This window comes from Rhincodon typus, chromosome 24, assembly GCF_021869965.1.
Source record: "Rhincodon typus isolate 14 chromosome 24, sRhiTyp1.1, whole genome shotgun sequence".
NCBI classification, from domain to species: domain Eukaryota; kingdom Metazoa; phylum Chordata; class Chondrichthyes; order Orectolobiformes; family Rhincodontidae; genus Rhincodon; species Rhincodon typus.
Genome location: NC_063355.1, coordinates 2912120 through 2919678, shown reverse-complemented (window position 1 = coordinate 2919678; position 7559 = coordinate 2912120).

Sequence of the window (7559 nt, the reverse complement as noted above, 5' to 3'; positions counted from 1 at the left end):
AGATTGAGGGAGAGAGTGAGGACTGAGGGAGAGGAGTGAGGATTGAGAGACAGGGTGAGGATTGAGGGAGAGGCTAGGCCTAAGAAAGCATTCAATGTTTTGGCATCAATAGCGTTCTATGGCAGAGAATTCCACAGGCTCGTCACTCTCTGGATGAAAACATTTCTCCTAGTCTCAGTCCTAAATGGTTAGCACTGCTGCCTCACGGAGCCAGGGACCCGGGTTTGATTCCAACCTCCGGCAACTGTCTGTGTGGAGTTTGCACATTCTCCCAGTGTCTGTGTGGGTTTCCTCGGGGTGCTCTGGTTTCCTCCCACAGTCCAAAGATGTGTAGGTTAGGTGGATTGGCCATGCTAAATTGCCCGTAGTGTTCAGGATTTGTAGAGTCGGTGCATTCGGTTGAGATAGTGTCCCTTCAGGAGGTGAGTTACGTGAGGACTAGTCAGTCAACAATGGGTTTGTGGGCTCGCTCTGACCTGTAATGAGCTTTTACAGAGTGTACAGCTTCGGACCCAACACACCATTGCATTTGCCTGCACAATGACAGAGGCTGTTTGAGATCTAATTTTGTAACGTCTTCCTTTATTGTTAATAAAAGACTTCGCTTTTCCAATCCTCAACAGTGTTGTCCTGTTACTCACATGTCTCCCCGCCTCCCAGACTGATGAGCCCTTGCTCTCACTTCCACCTCAATAGACTCCATATGTAACAGACCAACCTCCTTTATTGCCCCCTCGACCAGCACATTAAACTCCCTAAACCTCCTATTCGGCCTCTGACATGCTGATCCAAGCTTCTATCACTGTAATGTCCACTTCTCCATCCCACAGCACGTCCCCATGTAAACAGTTGCCAGTTAATTCACCGAAAGTGAGCCACTGACCAGCCCTTCATTACTGTGGTGTTCTGACTCAGTAACGTTTCTATTTTGGAGAGATACAGAGCTGGGAGTACATGCCCAGTGAAATGGCTACAGGAATTTGATGACAGCAAGAGTTCAGGGCAGAAGGGAAAACAGGTGAGAAGTTCTTTAAGCCAAAGTAATAAGAATAAACAAGCAGAGAAAGCACTGCACTGGCAGCATCTGTGGTGAGAGAGATAGATTTGTTCTCTGTTCTAAGCTTCAAAAGCAATCGGAAGAAAGGGATTCTATATTAACAACATATAAATAAGCATTTAAAGAAAATGGTGGGAATGTTAGGAGGGACTTTTGCTGAACAAAGAGACCTTGAGGTGCAAGTTCACAGTTCCTTGAAAGTGGAGTTGCAGGTAGACAGGATAGTGAAGAAGGTGCTTGGACTTGGGACATCAAGTTTCAGCTGTACAGGACACTGGTGAGGTCAATTTTAGAAAATTGCATTCAATTCTGGTCTCCCTGCTATAAGAAAGATGTTGTTAAACTTGAGAGGGTGCAGAAAAGATTTACAAGGACGTTACCAGGGTTGGAGCTATAGGGAGAGGCTGAATACGCTGGGGCTATTTTCCCCAGAGTGTAGGAGGATGAGGGGTGATGTTATGGAGATTTATAAAATCATGAGGGGCATGGATAGGGTGAATAGACAAGGTCTTCTCCCCAGGGTAGGGGAGTCCAAAACTAGAGGGCATAGGTTTAAGGTGAGAGGGGAAAGATTTAAAAGGCATCTAAAGGGCAACTTTTTCACGCAGAGGGTGGTGTGTGTATGGAATGAGCTGCCAGAGGAAGTGGTGGAGGCTGGTACAATTCCAACATTTAAAAGGCATCTGGATGGGTATATGAACAGGAAGCGTTTAGAGGGATATGGACCAAATGCTGGCAAATGGGACTAGGTCAGATTGGGATGTCTGGTCGGCACAGACAAATTGGACTGAAGGATCTGTTTCCGTGCTCTATGACTGTATGACTCTATGACCTGTGGCCCACATTCCCCACGCCATGTGGGAATACTAGGGTGATCCCTGTGAGTGACATGACCCCATGTGTACACACTGCCTCCTGTTGTTCAAGCAGAGCCTCCAGGTTTCTGAGCTAGTCAAGGAACTAGACCCAACTTTGAGAGGAGTACAACATAGTCAGCCCACAGCTACGGTTAGTCAATGGGTTACCCCTCAGTGGGGGTAGGAAGGAGAATTAGTAATGGGACATTCAGAGCCAGTTCCCAGCAGTGAAGAGTTTGATGCTACCTGTACTGATGCGCAGTGAGGTTAATGAGGACACTGGATGCTATTGCACAGTATCGAGATGTAGTGGGAATAGGGAAACTTCAGAGTCAGCACAATCAATAAGTGTTTCACTAACCACAAGTGGCCATGTGTTACCTTCTTCGTGCCCAGGAAAAAACCTCATTAAGACAATGTTAGAACATTTCTGGGGCGAGGGGCGCAACAGATGGATGTAGTGGACCATGTGGACACCAATGGCATAGGAAGGAACAGGGTACCACAGTTAACTTGAGGACCTTCACAGCCCTTACAAACTCACAACCACTTCCATCTAGAAGGACAAGGGCAGCAGATACATTGGGAACACTACCCCCTGCTAGTTCCCCTCCAGATCACTCACCATCCTGACTTCTTTCTTTCAAGATGGCGGTGGAGTATCAGCCCAAGGGCCTGGAGCACGTCTACTTTTTTTTTTAAACACTTAAACCTGCTTTTAGCGATTTTGGTGGAAGGCATCTTCTCCCAGCCCAGGTGCAGCCACGAGGTGGCTTCCAACAGCCCAGAATGGTAGTATAGGCTTAGTGTCTGGCAGGAGATTCTCCCGGTGTGACGGTCTTGACCAGGAGGAGGCAGTCTTGGCCTGGAGTGGTGATCTTCTTCAGCTCCATTCCAGCAGTCCCACATGAAGGTGTTGTCTCAGAATGGAGTGGCGATCTCTGCCTGACCCTAGGTGATGGTTTCAGCCCAGTTTTCCAGTGTTCCCTGAACTCAAGAGCTGTTAACTGAACTGTGATAAATGTCTACTTCCTCTTCTTCTTATTTATGACTTCTGTCATTAATTTAGGTGCCATAGGTCTGGGTGGGATGCTCTGAGGGTCGGTGTGGACTTGTTGGGTCAAAGGGTCAAAGGGATTCTATGATTCTATGAAGTATGGTCACTTATAAAACTTTTCACTGTATTCATTTTGTAAAATTACATGTGACAATAAATTGTTATTCTATTGGAAATATACCGCCGTCCCTTCACTGTCACTGGGTCAAAATCCTGGAAAGCCCATTGTGAATGACCTTATGCCAAAATGAAGTGCAGCAGTTCAAGAAAGCAGCTCACCACCATCTAATTGAGGGCAATTAGAGACGGGCAGCCAAAAAGCCCTTTTAAAAAAATTAAAGAAAGGACACTAAATGGTATAAACCTCTAGATTATTCTAAGTGTCACACACTGGTGAGTATAAAAAGAATATGATAGAATGGGTTAAAATTTAGCTGGAGACACGATCCAGGAGACAGGACTTCAGACTCCTGGAGCATTGAGACTAATTCTGGACCAAAAGAGATCTGTTCAAGGTGGATGTTCAACAGAGCTGAGTGACCTAGTGAGGAACTTTAACAATTGCTGTAGAGGAAGGTTTAAACCAATCGAGCTGGGGGAGTGGACACCAGGCTGAAATGTGGGAGGAAGAATAAAAGGTTTCAGAGGATACGGTAGACATGAGTATTTGAGTAAAGCTGAGTTCAGAAATAGGAGATCAGATGGGGGAAAATGGGAGCAGTTAAAACTGGGTTTGGGGGAACATGTGTCAATGCACTTAGTATGGTAAATAAGGTTAGCAAACTTCTGGCACAAGTCACTACATGTACTATGAGTTAGTGTCAATATCAGAACCTTGGCTCAAAGGAGGACAGGATTGGAAACTTTACTCTGGTCTCCAATATATCTAGAAAAGTTAGAGAAGCTGAAATATGCTGGCAGCTGTGCAAATCAAAGGAATCATAGTACCACTGGAAAACAATGAGGTTACCAATAACTATGTGTTGAATTAAGCAGCCAAAGACGTCCAGAGGTTTGCAAGGATTGCATCGTAGCTCTATAATTTAGCACAAACATCAGTTTCCCCATTTCCCTCTAGACCTTTTCCCTGTTCAGATACCAACCTCCCCACTCAAGAAGAACCCAGCTCTTTTAATTTTCATTCTAACATTATCCTGGATCTCTGGAATACTAGTCCAATGGCATTACCCTGTTGTACCCAGGTCTTCTTTGTGTTTTTATCCAGAAGTGCTCTTACGCACAACTAAGCAGATTTGTTCCTATCACTAAACCACCCATGTTTCTTTTCTATCTATTAGTCACCACCAGTAAATCACCCACATAACTGATTAGATATTTACTTTCAAGAATTATGGGCACTTCAAACCATCAAAAGTGAGGGACGTTTGGGGAGAGCAGAATCCGACTAAACCAAAATGGAGTCAGAGGGGGAAATAAAACAGTATACCACACTACCCCACACCTCCGTGGTGCCCGCCTCTTTGTAAAGGCACTGAGAGCATTGACGGACGCCACATACTCCCTTTCCTATGATACCTGGGCTCAAACATACCAGAGGAAGATGGGCAGACATTCAGCAGAGATGATCCCCTCCACAGCACACTCCTGGACCTGTTCATAGCCAGCCTGGTCTGCAGTACACGGTTCTTTTTTTTAATAACCTACTTTTCTAATCAACCTGTTCAGAGATGTATTTACACATCATTGGAGCAGGTGGGACCTGAACTCAGGCCTCCCAATTCAGGGAGTACATTTACAGTAGAGGCCCCAATACCCAGCTGTTAGGTAGAAAATTCAATGAATGTAGGAGAGGGGTGGCAATGGCCCTAGTGGTATTATTGCTGGACTGTTAATCCAGAGACCCAGGTAACATTCTGGGAACCCTGGTTTGAATCCTGCCATGGCAAATGGTGGAGTTAGAATTCAATAAAAATCTGGAATTAAGAGTCTAATGATGGCTGTGAATCTGTTGCCGATTGTTGGGGGGTGCGGGAGAAACATGTATGGCTCACTAATGACCTTTAAGGAAGGAAACTGCTATCCTTACCTATATGTGACTCCAGACCCACAGCAATGTGGTTGACTCCAAACTGCCCTCTGGACAATTAGGGACGGGCAATAAATGCTGCCTGGCCAGCAACGCTCTCATCCTGTGAATGAATTTTTAAAAAATCACCAAGAAACACTGAAGCATTTGGGGTTAACTCCTTAAAGGGGCCAGCATTTCTAACACTAACATTTCAGGGGAATCACAGATAGAGTCAATTCAGTTAGGAAAAATGAAGGAGTTATTACTATTTGGGTATATTCCGTAGGTCAGAGAGATCTCAGAGGTTTGTGACCGCCCACCCTCCGGTGTCCAGTGGTGGTCAGGGGGGAGTTGGTGGTTTGTTGGTTTATCCCATTATTTGTCTTTGCTTCCCTTGGAATATCTCAGATACAATAACCATGCAGCTATCCACTGGGATAACAAGATGTAGAGCTGGATGAATACAGCAGGCCAAGCAGCATCAGAGGAGCAGGAAGGCTGATGTTTCGGGCCTAGACCCTTCTTCAGAAATGGGGGAGGGGAAGGGGGTTCTGAAATAAATAGGGAGAGAGGGGGAGGCGGATAGAAGATGGATAGAGGAGAAGATAGGTGGAGAGGAGACAGACAGGTCTAAGAGGCGGGGATGGAGCCAGTAAAGGTGAGTGTAGGTGGGGAGTTAGGGAGGAGATAGGTCAGTCCAGGGAGGACGGACAGGTCAAGGGGGCGGGATGAGGTTAGTAGGTAGGAGATGGGGGTGGGGTTTGAGGTGGGAGGAGGGGATAGGTGGGAGGAAGAACAGGTTAGGGAGGCGGGGACGAGCTGGGCTGGTTTTGGGATGTGGTAGGGGGAGGGGAGATTTTGAAGCTTGTGAAGTCCACATTGATAACATTGGGCTGCAGGGTTCCCAAGCGGAATATGAGGTGCTGTTCCTGCAACCTTCAGGTGGCATCGTTGTGGCACTGCAGGAGGCCCAGGTTGGACATGTCGCCTGAGGAATGGGAGGGGGAGTTGAAATGGTTTGCGACTGGGAGGTGCAGTTGTTTAGTGCGAACCGAGTGTAGGTGTTCCGTTAGTGTGAACCGAGCGTAGGTGTTCCGACCTACGTAGGAACACCTACACTCGGTTCGCACTAAACAACTAAGCAACCGCCCAAAATATATTACCTCACTTACTCAGCCGTCCCGTGTCCGCTCCTGCTCAGCGTGCGCGCCGTCTATTCACGAGGTAAGTTTTTAAAGGATTAACTTACCTTCCCGGCAGCCCCCTGGTCCTTGCTCTCACTGCTCCCGCTGCTGCTGCAAAAATGGAGGCCGCTGATCCCACGAGGTAAGCTTTTAAACAATTAACTTACCTTCACGGCAGCCCCCTGGTCCTCGCTCTCACTGCTCCAACAGCTGCTGCAAAAATGGAGCTTTCCTGCTCCTCTGCTGCTGCTTGGCCTGCTGTGTTCATCCAACTCTACACCTTGTTATCTCAGATTCTCCAGCATCGGCAGTTCCTACTATCTTTTTAATTACTCTCTGCTTTGCTGAGTTCAGGCTGAGTGTACAAAATGATTGAAGGTATGATCACTGTCCTGCTCATGCCACATACTGACAGCCTCTTTTCCATACTTCTCAGAGGGAGGGACAGTCTGATCTGAGTTGTGAAACTCCTAACTCCACTTCCCATCTATGCTTCATATCCAGAGGTCCTTTTGGAATGAATTTTCTCAATCGTAGTCCCACAGTTTTTGATTATTAATCACTGCCATGAATACAATCTAACAGGGTCAGGGAAACAGGAAATTTGGAGTGATTTGTAGAAGTTCATAGAATCCCTACAGGGTGGAAAAAGAACAAGTCCACACCGACCCTCAGAGCATCCCACCCAGACCCATCCCCCTAACCTACATATCCCTGAACACTACGGGCAATTTAGCACGGCCAATCCACCTAGCCTGCACATCTTTTTGACTGTGGGAGGAAACCAGAGCACCCAGAGGAAACCCACACAGACACAGGGAGAATGTGCAAACACCACACAGACACTTGCCCAAGGGTGGAATTGAACCTGGGTTCCTGGTGCTGTGAGGCAGCAGTGCTAACCACTGAGCCACTGTGCCACCCACCCACTGAACCTCCGTGCTGCCCCTTGAGTGTAATGAGGTCAGCCAAGCAGATCTCATAGAACATGAGTTCCTTGACTGGGACTGTTAAGCTGGTCCAATCAGGGAGCCCTGGCTGACAGATATAAACAGGAGTGTCAGAGGTTCTGCTCACTCTGAGAGCTGGCTCTGAGGGAGATAGATCAGTGTCAAGGACTCTCCCCGTGTAAATAAGGGGTGACTTGGTGATGGGATACCAGCCCCTGAGAAGTTATTTCAATGGCAGCGAGAGTGGGATTAATGATGCAAAAGTGCCTAGTAGCTGAACCCCCCCCCCCCCCCACCACCAAATGGACTTCAACAGATACTAAAAGTGGCTTTATCATTGGAAAATGCAGCAAGTGGAGCAAATGAGTTGCAGGGTACTCCAATGGAAGTGGACACCCTCACAAATTTGACTGAGCTTGGGGAAC